This window comes from Ammospiza nelsoni, chromosome 8, assembly GCF_027579445.1.
Source record: "Ammospiza nelsoni isolate bAmmNel1 chromosome 8, bAmmNel1.pri, whole genome shotgun sequence".
Lineage (NCBI taxonomy): Eukaryota > Metazoa > Chordata > Aves > Passeriformes > Passerellidae > Ammospiza > Ammospiza nelsoni.
Genome location: NC_080640.1, coordinates 29,946,306 through 29,960,319, shown reverse-complemented (window position 1 = coordinate 29,960,319; position 14,014 = coordinate 29,946,306). Strand labels below are relative to the sequence as shown.

Genomic DNA, 14,014 nt, shown 5'->3' with positions numbered 1-14,014 from the left:
GCTGCTGAGGAGCATTGCCTGAACTCAGGCTGAATGCACACATATGTGATGTGTAGGATCCATAGCTACCAAATAACTGGAATTGTACTTACTACTTTAGCATAACTTTGGGGTGATTATAATGTGGTGTAAATGGTTTTGGCAGAGATGAAGCAGATACAATTTTTTAATTTCAGTATATAAGTAGATTTACTGAAACAGCAGAATTGTCCTTATGATTTAATGTAATTTTTAAAAGATAATTCTAGAATGTGAATTCAATATAAGTGTACTTGAAAATACAATGGATGTTCTTTACTGCAATAAAATCAAGTTGTTGCCTCCTTTGTTGTGTTACTCAAGAAGTTTAAACTCACTTTGACAAGGAATTATGATCTGCTCCCGTGAGGTTATCTAGCAGAAGTGATAGACAGCTTTGTTCACAAATTTGGTGGCAAACATCTTCAAAGTTCTACTGGTAGGGAAGTAAAAAAACCTAATGAACCTTAAACTATGGTTGTTTTTATTGTTCTGCACTTGTAGATCTGATTTTTTTCACCTTCCCAATGTTGGCAAGCATTTTCAAAAGAAAATAGTGTTACTATATTGAGTCCTTTTTTATGATGTCTACATGATCCAGTTCTTTCCAGTTCCATTTGAATAAGAGGTCTTACAGTCATTCAAGTATGGTAGGTTTAACTTGCTCTCCTGACTTAAAGAGTCCTTGCCTTACACATGCAAAGCTTATTTCTCCTTAATGCTTGATTATTCCATCTTCTAGCATGAGCTTTCCAAAGTGTGTTTAACTCCTTCCACTTAAAAATATAATTAATCGATATTTTCTTGGTCATGTAGGCATATATTTTGTTCCTGTTGACTATTCTTGCTGATTCTTCGCAGCAGGAAAATGAAATTAATCAGGAGAGTCTATTTTTAGACTTTGCTTTCAGCTGTTAGGTATGGTAGTTTTCAGACTAATGCAATGATGTTCTGCCTTTAAAATGCAGTTTTCTAATAGTAAATTCCATTTCTTCGTCATAAACCTATTGCTATTATGGATTTTTTAGTTCTGTGGAAGAAAGTTGGTTGGTAGTTTCTGTTTGGCCCATTTAATTGTTGGAAGAAATCTGATGCCTGGCTCTTGCCATTTTGGCAGTCTCACAGAAGGGCTAAATTACACTGCAGGTCCTGACTTGCCAGTTGTATGAAAATATCTTTGTGCACAGATAAATCAACAAGCTCTGTAGTATTTTTGTACCTAGTACTGCTGGGCAGGTACAGTATTCCCATGTAAAGTTTCCTTTTACAGAAGGAAGCGTGCCAGGTTACCAGGTTGGTTGTTTCTCCTTACTTTTTGAATTTCTGACTCTCCCAGACAACATGCTAACCCATTTCAAAATGTTTTAGGATGCAATGTCTGAAGGGGGAAGGAAGTGACTGGTTTTCTGTGTATATATATATATACATATACATGGAGGTGGCAGCAGCTAGCTGTTTGATGCTTTAGCTTCTACAAGATGCCTTTTTTTTTTCCTGAAAGACTTAAAAACCTCACTCTTGCATGTGGGAGTTCGAGTTTTGGGGTTTATTGTTGTTGAGGTTTTTTCTTCCCCAAGAAAATGTTGTGTTTAAATAATTACCTTTCTAGTGCTCAGTTTTTTCTTGGCACTGTGTCGAAACAACTGACTGTGATCACTTTGGAAATGCCTCTGTTCCCAGTGTTGTTGCAGCACATGGGGGCTCCTGGTTCCAGCTGACCCCAGCAGCTGTCAGCTCAATGTGCCACAGCACTGATGGATGTGATATTGCTCAGATTCCTTGTGGGATCAGGGTTGCTGGTGGTTGGCAAGACTTCTTGCCTGCTTGTAAAGTCAAACCTGAATTTTATTGGGTAGAGGAGCCTGTGAGAGATGGGGGAGGATGTTCAAGATACTGCTTAAGTGTATGACTTTGTATAGATTTTTGCTGTTTTACAGTGGTTGGATTATTCTCAAAGAAGGGTATTTGAAGTGAGTTTGTGCCCCCTCTGCCAGGTACAGTCATCCATCCACCCAGGAGCTTCTTTTCCTAGTGTATTTTTGTGCTATTGCTGCTTAGACATCTCCCTTAAAATGATTAATTGGATGTACCATAGTCATACACTTGAGGAGAAGGAAAGGGGTTTATTTTTGACCTTCAGTTGGCAGAAATATAATTTTCAAGGTCTGCTTTCTAAAAGTATATGGGTGTCTGGCCAAGAGTTTGTCAAGAATGCAGAGAAGCCCTGTTCTTTCCTGCTCTATAAATGTTAACATGGGTAGATGGGAGGCAGTTACTAGGTAGTAGGTATGCTGTCTTAAGAAATGGTTTTATAGTAAAAGAAAGGATTTAAACCTGTAGTGCTGAGATTTTCCACTTTTCTTTATCCACTTTTACAGGCATTTCAATTTGTAGTAGCACAGTTTGAAGTAAGGACTGCTTAGTGTAGTAGATGCTGGATGTAAGTGTGTACATTGCCTGGTATTGCTGCTTTAAGACTATTATGTATAATAAGAACCATTCCATCTCTTCATGATTAAAGTAGAAAATTGGAAAAGTTTCTAGACTTCATTGGGAAATAACCATCTGTACTTGAAGCATCTTGTTTGCTGTGCACGTCTGTCTTGATAGACAAGAATTTCCTCTTTTCTGTAACATTCAGATTCACTATCCCTGCCCCTTCTCCTCCACCTCTACCAGCTTCTCCTGCTGGTAGCTTTGGAGGACACTGTTGGTGGGCACATCTACCCATGTCCTTCAAGGGCAAAGGTCTCCAGTAATTTGCTTTAATAAATTTATTTCAGGGATGGTTGTTTTCTTACGGACTGATATTAGGACAATGCAAAGAAAACTGTGACAGGGGTGTAGAAGCTTAAGCTTCTTCCATAATTTTGTCTTGGTTCTTTTGCCTCTTCTTGCTGATGTTTGAGTCCCTTGACCGTTTACAGTGCATGAAACTATGGTAACTAAGAGAATTCAATGAAAACTGATGTTTAGTAAGTGAATGAGAGTCCAAATGAACACTTTGCATACAAAGGCAGAGGGAGCTCAGTAGGTGATGATTTAATTTGGTCAGCAACCACTTGTGCAGTCATGTATGTTCTTAAACCCCAGCATGTACTGTCACATCCCCAATGTCCAGGCTGGATAAAGCTGCAGGACAGTGGTGTGGAGGTAAGATCACAGTGTAAGAGAGGAAGATGATGTAACATTTTGGAATATGTTATGAGAGGCAACTCAGTTTTGCAACACTTGTGGAATTCAGAGTACTACAATGAAAGTATATTTGGGAACATAAGACACCGCACAGTTGTCTTCTGCTTCTGGGGGAAAAAAGTTCAAAACAATCAAAACCAAAACAGTACAAAGGCAATGCGTGGTATGAAAGATGTGTTCCTTATAAGCTACTATAATTCAATACAAACAATGAGGCAAGATCAAATTCTTGAAGCAATTTATGTATATGATGTGGAGAATGTAACTGAGATTTTTTTTTTTTTTTTACATATGTGCACCCAGGTAATGTGGTTCAAAATTGCACTGCCACATATTTTCTTGATAATTGCTGGTGTGAAAATGTTGTAGAAACTCAAGGTTTACTATTGAAACATCATGAGAGACTTCAGGATATGTACTGACAAATCAAAATTGAAGACTTCATGAAATTTGTTCATGCTTCCTGAAGTCTTTGCTGTCAGGTGATGACAAAATAATTTTTCAATGTATGGTAGTATAAAACTGAGGACTAAACAAAATTAAATGAGCACAGTCCCTTCTATATAGAGCATTGATTTTGTTAGATCTTCTGTGCCTTCTCTTGCAGGTGGAAGGGAAATTTAAATATTTAATTGGATTTCTATAAGACTTAAAGACTTGGAATTTGTCCATATTACTTGTCAGGCTTGAGCTATGCACAAACACAGGCCAGGCAAACCTTCCACTGTCGGGTTTTCAGGCTGTTGCTGTTTAGGTGGCCTGGAAAGGCCCAGGGATGGCCTTGGAGAGCCGACGCTTCAAAGAACGAGGAGAGACTTCTGATCTTGTCTCGGTCTCGGTGTTTATTAATTGTTTATCTAAAAGATTTTCTTTCAGCCCGACAGAGGTCTGCACAGCAAGTCAGCCATGGGCACACTGCGAGCCCCCTGGGCGGTCACTTATCTTTATACTCGAAGTTGCGTATACAATATTTACTATTTCTCCCCAATACCTTCTACTCTTATTAACCGGTGCACTTTTAATAATGACCAATCCCAAAGTGCCACCACCACCACAGAAGATGGAGGCCAAGAAGAAGAAGAAGAAGGACAGGACACGCCCCAATTCCTCCATCTTACTTCTTTAGACCCCCCTGTACCAAAATCCTAAACCCTGTGTTCTACACTTTAACTAACTTATCCCTTCACCATTCACCCAGTGAATTCCTCCCAGCCCTCATACAGGTCTCATCTCCTGTGTAGGATCAAAATCCTGCCACCAGACACTTCTGGCAACATTCCAGGATTCCCGAGCCCCCCAAGGGTGGTCTCGGCCTCTCTGCACCTCCATCCTGAGGTGCTGAGATCCCACATTCCACTGCAGCATTCATTGTTGCCAGTGGTATACCTTAGTATTTGCATTTGTGCCTTTATTTCTGTCAAGTGTTGAATGCTGTTTGGGAAGGTAGGCTTGAAACATCAGAGTAAGGTTCTCTAGAAAAAGCCTTGTAGTGCTAATCACTGGAACTTGTTTGTTTTTTCCTTTCTTCCCTTCCACACATGGAAATTTAGCTGACCAGGTGATGCTCATTTTTTCAGTGAGATTGTCCTGGCAGGCCAGCTGATAGGTGGGTTAAATAAGAAATTGATAATTACAGTTGGTAGGTTTTTGTGATGCTGTTCTGTGAACTTATTACATGCTGCCTGGGTGTTTAAAGAAATATGGAAAGGTGCTAATTCTGGGAGGCAAGAATAAAAGAAGCCTTCTTGTGTCAGAATTGATAATTGCAATACTTTAGCCTGTCTGTCAAATAATCCTGAATATGCTTGCATTTCTAGAATAAGGGAATTGTCACCATACCAGAAATGTTGAGGTACTGCACACATACAGGATGAACAGCAGTGAATTGAAAAGAGATACAAACAGGGTCTCTTGGGGCTGTTTGGGGGCTTCCCTTTGTTTTCTGGGGATGAAGCACTCAAGTGGAAAAACCAGTGCAGCTGTACATGTAGGCAGCTGTTGCCACCTTGAAGTGGGAACAGCTTTGCTCTTTTAGTCTGTAAGAGTCTGGGTAAGGGACCTCTAAGATCCTTCACCCACTGGGTTGCAGGGTGGTTGATCTCTAATTCTTGGAGCTGATCACTAATAGGTTGTGAGTATAATTGGGTATATTAAGCAGAAGTTATACTCATTCATAAAAAGTCTTAGAAGATGTTAATGTTTTTGGGTTGTGCCATAGCCAGAGTTTATGTCAGCTGTGGCGAACCTCTTGGGTGTTGGCTAACTTGTCACTTGCATAATGAATTGGCCCTGCAGAGTCTCTGTGAATTACTGGTCACATGATGATGCCAGAGCAGTGATGAGATCTGGCATTTGCAAGCTTGGGTATGGTGAAACTTTTTCCTTGCAATAAACATGGATTTATTGCATTTGTGCATCTGTTGTAAAAATATTCTTTGTACTGTGTGCACCGTACAGAGTGATAATTTAATTTTCTGATCTGTGTAAGCAGATGATGTTAGACTAATCCCATTTTATCTGCAGTGAAATAAGAGGCACCATGTGTATGATGGCAGTTTGGCTGGATCTCTTGGTGTTTGTGTTGCAAGCAAGTGTTCTGCTTTCTGGATTCTGCCCAGCTGTTGGACATGCAATGTGGACTTTCTCAGTTTCCTTGGTGCTTTGGGGACTTTGACTTCTGTTTCTTTTTTCTTTCCAATTCTGCTCTTTTGTCTTCTGAAGGAGTAAATTGCTCTAATTGTTACTTTATATGACATGGTTGATTAACTTTACAGGCTGCTGCCTTTGCTGACAGTTTAAGTAGGAATCTAAGTGTTTGTGTGCTCACAGATCAGAGTGTAGTTATGCTTTCTAAATTGATTTCATTTTGATACTTCAATTAACCTTTCTTATAACTGAGTATTCATGTCCCTGCAAGTGAGGAGAGGAGGGAGTATCACAAGTGCTACATGCAAGAATAGTTAATGAAATAAAACCCATTAAATTAGCTGGCTGCCTGCTCCTTAAAATTTTCAAGAAGGTATCAAACTAAAGTGCAGAAGTCCTGCAGGCATCTCTGAGATAAAAACATCTTGACAGCTCTAGTTAAGAGTATCATGTACCAGTCTTTAGCTTTCATTTCATTTTGCACTGGACTATCAAAGGATATAAAACAATATGAATGCAATTAAAGATAAAGACTACAAAATAGAATGTCAGTACCACTAGAATGTCAGGGAATGGTATTGCTCTTCCAGCTCAGCAGAATAATACTACCTTGCCACACTTTGTAGTCCTGTGCATTGCAGCGAGATCTTAAGGACTACTAAGTTAAGGCAGGGAGTTTCATTGGTATTTTAGGATGGGGGAAGAACGCAATCACACAAACAACTGGAATACTAAAACCATGAACTTTCTAATGTATTTTACATAGAAAATTGCATAACAATTTTTAACAGAAATTTTGAGGAAAAGTGTAATTGTCTGTGTCTGTTGTTTAAGTCTGCATTTCTCTATCTGTGCAGTTAATTATGGTAAACACAATTAATGATGTTTTAAACGTCTCAAGGTTGTTCTGTAAGTCTTTGTCGTTTTGTCCACGTGTCAGTGTTTCCCCAACCCCCAACCTACCCCCAGTAAAATGCTCCCTTTGATTCTGAAAGAGTGACTTGACTTGAGGCTTTATGTAGTTCTCTTCTGGCAATTTCTTTGGTTTGACCCATCTTTCACACTTCATGTAGGCAGCATTCTTATCCGGTGTTCATACAAAAGGAAATCTTTCAGGAGTGAACCTGTGTTAAATAAAGTAGCCTTCTCACGGTCAGAGGGTCAGACAGGCTGCCATGTGATAGCTGTTTTATGCATTCTGGGGCTACAAAGCAACTGCAGAAGGCAGAGCTGATTCGAACAGATTTACAGCTGCTTTGCCCCACTCAAGGGCAACAAGACCTGCAGTTTATTTTCATTCTTGATACCTTATGAACTCCTGAATTCTCTCTTCCTTATTTCCCTCCCCCCCTTCACATACATATCTATTTCCCCTTTCTGTGTGTCTATCTTGTTGATGAATTCAGATGCAGCAGCTCTGAGGATGTTTAGGACTGAGATTAATTTTTAGCAAAAGGATCCTAAAAGTGCATTTCCCTCCATTGTGTCTGCAACTTCTCATTTTTCAGTCTGACTGAAGTCACAACTGCCTGAACAAAGATGGTCACTACTTGCCTTCTGTTTTTGCTACTGGGAATGAAGCCAATTGCCCCCAGGGGAGAAAGTGGCTTCCTATCAGTAGGGATATAGATGATGACTTTGAGAAAGGATGAAAGCAAAGTAAGTTATTCTTTGCTGAGAGGCAGCCTATGGCATCCATCCTTTTGAGAGTGTAAGTAAATGGCAGCTGTTGTGGAAAAAGGGCAGTTGTTTTAAAAGGTTCTCTGGAGAGCATTATTCTTCATTCTCTGAAATCCATGGGAGAAAATTACTGCTAAATCTAAAATTTTCTCTATTTCACTTAATAAACTGTAAGATGTTAATCTTAAATATACATGCATGGAGATGATTTTGGGGAGCTATTCTGGTAGCACATACTTAAATAACTTTTTACATGTTTTGAACTATTGAACTTTTGAAAATGCTTTAAAAATATCCATTCAGTACAGAATGAATAAGTGCTGTAATTCTGTAGGGGATAGCTGTAGTTATGCATGGCTAGAAGCTTTAAATCTTAGATTTAAGTACTGGACCTCCTTCCCAACTATTTGATGCTAGGGTAGTGGATATCTAATGGTGACCTACTTGAGCTTTCCTTGGGTAATCATTGACTACCCAGCTCTTGTGGGAGCAGCATTTAGGCAGCTTTTCCCCTCCTCTTTTCTCTCTCCTTAATTGAGGTACAAGGTTCCATTGTGACTTAGGTGTGTCACTGAGGGTTGTTACCGACTAGTTAAATAATTTGCTTCTCTGGGATTCTCTAGGAGCAGCCTGAGTGAGTGACATTAGAGCACAGCAGAGCAGGCTGAGTCTGTGTGCACTGCAGTGCAGAGCAGATGTACTTGAGCTGGATTGAAGCTGTCGTAGCCACGGTAACACAGAGTTCAAAGTAAATGCTTTGGCAGTTGGCCTGCACTCATAAAACTGGTCTTTACAGATCCTCTAGCTCTCCTCTAACATCCCTCTTCCTCTATTGTTGGATCATGTCCAAGCTGCACACTCAATCAGTAAAGGTAGTGTAGGTGCACTCTGCACGTGCAATTTATGTTTATCAGGCACATAATTTGCTGTTTTGTGGGGTAATACCCTGTCATCAGCAAGTCCCTGGAAACTGGCACCCTCTCTGAGGTGGAGGTGGACATTCATGTCCTGGAAAGCTGGAGGAATTAACCCTCTTCAGTATCCTTCCCAAAAGTAAATTCTGCTGGCTGTTACTAGTACAGTTCAATTTCAGAAGTGAGGGTTGAGCATGCCTTGTCCTGCCTTGTGTAGAAGTGTCAGTAATAGGAATATCCTTCCATGCATGTGTGTGTGCAGTTGAACTAATGTAAGTACTCTGGGTTCTTATATGTATATATTCTATATTCTCATCTGGCCAGGCTGCTTCTTGAGTACAATATTTTAAAAAATTAAATTTATTCTCAAGTATATCCATGCTGTTGCTAATGTTTGCATATAAAAGCATCCAAATTCTGCAAGCTGTCACTGATCTGTGATCCTTACAAAGATTTGCCTTTGGTATGTGTGTTGCTGGATCTTCCCTTATGGGTGATAACCCTGCTAAATAGCATTTGGAGAAACCCCTTTATAATGGGGACTTGTACAGATCTGCTGAAAGAAACACAGAGCATGGCAGAGACTTATTGGTCCTTGTGCTCTTCCCTGAAGCATCTCACAGAGATGTTTGTTCATTTTCTTGGCTTCTCTTGAATGGAGCATTGGGTGGATGGTTGAAAGTCAGGAGACAGCTGGATACTGATAGGCCTTTCTTGGGCTGCCTTCCATTTTTTGAAATGTGACCAAACTCTGTACCCCTAAGTGTCCCACAAAAATTGGATCAGCCCTTACACTAACAGGTGGATCAGACAGGAAACACTCAGGAAAAAAGGTTGCTCAAAGGAGCTGAATGCATTTTTCAAAGAATAAGTGCAAGTACTACAGAGAAATAACTGTCTCCTTGAAATATTCTCATGCCTATTGCTGTTCAACTTTAATAAGGCAATAATTAAAAAAACCCAAACCAACTAACAGAGTCATTTATCCAAGAGACATATTTAAATTCAATTTTAATAATTTCATTTTTGTGTCTTGGATGATACCAAGTTTTATCATACCATTAAAACTTTCTGGTGTGTAGAAGCAGCCTGTATTTCCATTGTTTTGCCATTTGTGCTGTGAGGCAGGTCTTGCTGTGGGAGTGCTGGTCCCTTTTCCCATGCCCCCCTGTATGTGCACAGCCCTCTCCTTTCACACAGGATCACATCTTCTCCCAGCCACCCACCATGGTCCTGGTTCCTGGCATGGTGCTCCTGCTGGGCTTTGCCCTCTGGAAGGAGTGTGGTGCCCCTGGGACTGGCCTTTGGGCCATTTGGTAGGACTGTCCCAAATGGGGGTCAGGAGCTAACTGAGCACCACTGGGCTGATTTCAGAAAAGAAGCCTAAATTTGTAGTTTGAAGATCACTTAGTGACACATAATTAACATAAAATAATGCCCTGAATTCTGTCAGATTGCTTTGTTACTGGCCCTTCTCTTCTGTGTACAGAAGGCTTTACTTGTAAATCAGTGCCAGATTATCCATCTATAAAAATAACATTTTATGTGTAAAAATAGAACAAGCTCAGCTTTTCAGCAGTGTTGGAATTGATCACTTATTTCTTCTGTGTGGACTCTTGCTAAAGCACTGGTTTTATGACATGTGATAAGCTGTTGAAATAAAAAGCATGTTGTTTTTAGCAGGAGCCTACAATTCCCTAATCTGCTAGCATATTTGGATTATATTTCTGAGGTTGCTTAGTAAGGATTTTAGGGCAGAACTTAATGATTTCAGACTGTTTTTTAACTTGGAGATCTGTTTTTTTAGAACTTGGCGGGGGGGGGGGTGTTGTTGAAGTCACTGAGTTGAAACAAAAGCACCAATTATGTCAATATTCAGTTTTCTGAAACTTTGTTTTTATGTTGATTAACATTTAAGTAAAGCCAATCTTTTTTCCCCCCCTCCATAATGTTTCTCTGTATGTGGTATCAGCTGCCCACTATTTAACAATGTGGAAAAATGGGCTGGCATTAAGTAACTCTGTTCTGCTGTAAAAAGCAAAACCAGAATAAATCTTAGCAGCCCCTGCCAGGTAGACAAGCACTCTGTGGGGATGGGAGGGAGGACTTTGCTGGTAGTGTTTTGGAAGATTGCAGGCTGAGTTTCTTTGCTTATGTAAAACAGTGGTCTTTGTTTGGCACTTGCAATGGCGCTGGGGCTGTTGTGTAGCTTCATTGATTGGTTCCATGCAGTGGAAATCTGACCTTTAGCAGATGTTTGAGAAATTGCCAGCATTCAGAGTGATCAGCAGACTAGACAGTTTTTTCCTTATGTTGATGAGAACTTCCATTAGATTAGTAACGTGCGTGACAATGTAAAGCTTTTAAATGATTAGAAAACTTTTTGAAACAAGGCAGATTTTTCTGCAGTGTAGAGCTGCATCAAGTAATTTATTTTCTTCTATGCATCATTTTGCTAATTGGTTAGCTAATGGAAATATTTTGATAATGTAAGTGGTGTGGGTTTTTTCTTTTTGTAATGAGACACTTGGATTTTAAGTAAGCTTTAGTTTGTCTGTATTTTTCTTAAAAAGGTCAGTTTTAGCATGCTGTTGTAGCAGCAGTTTGGGCTAAATGCTTTCAAAGAAAAAAGAACAAGCTGAAATGGGCTGGGGAGGGGGAGGCAGCAGTGAAACATATCCCATCTGGAGCATTTGGCTTGGAACAGGATGTTGCATGACTCCATGTGAAGCCTGCTCTCACGAACAGTATCCTCAGCAATGTAGGAGATTCAGCTGCTCCGTGGTGGGAGTGCAGCATGAAACGAGCTCTGTTTTCTCAAACTCCAACGGTTAGAGCTACAGGAAAGAGGTGGGACTTAATACGAGATTTATGTGTTGAATAACTCAACAACACCAGCAGTTGCCAGATTAAACCCTTTCCTGCAGGTGCTGGCTTTCCTCAGACCTCTACAATTGTTTTTCAGTGTGGTGCATGTGGAAAGAATAATTATTTAAAGGATTAGAGGTTTGAAATGAGAACAATACAATTACTAAGATGTCTGTTTCTGGTTCTAAATTTAAAAATCAAATAATTGCAAGAGGACTGATATTGTCTTGGCACTAGATATCCTATATACATGTGTGCTTTAAAAAAAAAAATTGACTGGGTGAAGCTTCTAAGTTTTTTATTATCATTTTGGGTGCAGAAAACATGTTAAGGAAATAGACTATATTGAGAGCAAAGGGTTGTCTTGACAACCAGTCCTGCTATTGTGGACTCTTGGGCAAAATGTATCCAATGTATCCTGTGAAAATATGTTGTGGGATTTTTTTTGTGGTTTTTTGGTTTGGTTTTTTTTGTTGCTTTGTTTTTTATTTTAACATGAGTATTAGGAGGGAAGGGATGTGATGGTAAGAGAAGACATACATTACAAAGCCTGGAAATCTTTGCCCTTTGCTCTCAGTGCTCAAGAACACTTAATTTTTCCAGTGCTATGGAACTTGTCAGGTATGTCTCTTTATTTTACGATTCCCATGAAATTGTGCCAAAATTCCTTGGCAGCTCATTTTATCTAATAATCTATGTACCAAATCAGATGAAGTTTTTTTGGGATATAACAAATATTCTGATTCCTTTTTATAATCAAAACTAGCAAAGCTGTCCTTGCTTATATGCAGCACATTTAATGCTACTTCTGAGTCTTGTTTATTCAGCCTTCATTTCCTGAGCTAAACATGAGGGAGTGGGAGATGGTAGAAAAGAACTGATTCCCTGAGTGGGTGAAATATTTGTTTGTCTAGTTCATCAGTGGTGATCGCCTTCCCACCCTGAGAGGGAGACTTAACAAAATAGGTTTTAGCTGTGGCATTCCATCCTTTTTATTTTTTTAATGCAGTGACTAGGGAATAAAGGCTCTTGATCTTTCTGGGAAGATTTTGAGGGAAGTGAAATGCATGGGAGAAAAACCTGGCTTTTTTCCCCATTGGCCCTCTGTCTGCAGTTAATTTTTGTACATGCACTGAAAAAAAAACATTGGTATATGTGCTTGTCTGAAATGCTGGCACTGTTGTCTTCTCAAAGTGTATCAAAGTTGCACAATTGCAGGTCTTGGCTGTGCTTAAAACTCTTCATAATTATGGTACGTGAGTTATTTGTATCACAGTGACATAACTGAACCAAAAAGCTGTAAGGAATCCAATAATGAACATTACTTTCCAAAGTATTTATTGCATATTCCTTTAATTTATTGCAGTATTAATGTCTGTTGACTGTAGGAGACAGACCTCTCTGTCTTGAATGCTAAATGGACCTTTTCACATGAGTAATTGTTCCTTTCTTATGCACAGTAAGTTGATTGCAGCAGAAGGTAAATTTTGCATACAATTCACAAGGCAAAGAGACTGACTGTTAGAAATAACATCCAGATTTTAAACAGTTTATAGAGAGAAGTGGAAGGTGTTTTGTAAGACAAGATAGAAACCTCAGTTGTCATTCCCTGATATGTTTTGAAAACAGATTAGCTTCTTTATCACTATCAATGCAAACTGCAGTTATCTGATACCACAAATAGTTCTGCAGCTGATAGTTGAAAATGCCATCTCACAGTGTTCGTTTTCCTGAAGGGAACACTTGTGTCCCTTAACTTGAACAGTAATTTTATTGCTCTTTCCCTAGGGGAATGGGAAAGTCTGATGTGACTGTGCTCTATCTTCTTGCACTGATTTATCATAATACAGTAAAGCTGTCAAATTCCTCACTGCAGGAAGGCTGGGCTTGCTTCAGTTACCTCTGCAGGTCATGGAGGCCCTACCTCATTTCCTGATGTCTTTCCAAAAGTCTTGTTTGTATTCTGTGTAGCTGTAGGTACACAATCAGTTGCAGTTTGTGGGATGGTTTTGTTTGTTTTCCAGACATTTTCTGACTCAGCCTGGAATAGATCAAGTTGTGCTAACATTTGTTACAAGAAAGGACTTGGTTATGTTCCTAAGTTTTTTTAAAGATTCTGAGAGTAAATAATTATTGGAATTCAAGGAGCTCCTCAGAAAATAAACTTGCAAATAGAGATGGGAGCTGAAAACTTGGAGAAGTTGTCCTGCATTTTCTGTGTATAGGAATGGTTTATTCAGGGGACACAAAAAAAAAATCATAATTTTAAATGAGCAAGATGATAGTGGGGAAATAAAGGGGAGAAAAGAGAAAGTAAAGGGTACCAGCCTTCATTTTGTGGTACATTTATTGTGTGTATAATTTCTAGCATTAAAAGCTCTCTTGGACATACACTAAACCTTGTTTTGTTCCAGAAACTTGAACAGATGGTGAGAAAATTATGTACAGTTCTGAATTAATGCTTTTTTATTCTCTCCTCTGCAGCATTTTCAATTGCAGGGAGGACTTTTTTTAAGCCCTTATAGTTACAGTGTATAAAACCATTGTACATAAACAAATGTTTTTTAAGAAATTATCATCACAATCTTCTTTAAAATGCTATTTCTTCAAAAATATTATCCTTACTGTTGTGACAAGGAGTGTCTGACTTTTTCACTAGTAAGTTACCCAGAGATGGCTAATGCAGTAATTAA

The 14,014-nt window shown here is 39.2% G+C and overlaps 1 protein-coding gene across 2 annotated transcripts in view; it reads left to right on the top strand.

Annotated features, from left to right (window-relative positions):
* Positions 1–14,014, top strand: part of JMJD1C (jumonji domain containing 1C) — a 159,178-nt gene that overhangs the window by 26,788 nt on the left and 118,376 nt on the right. The gene's annotated exons all lie outside the window — the stretch shown is intronic.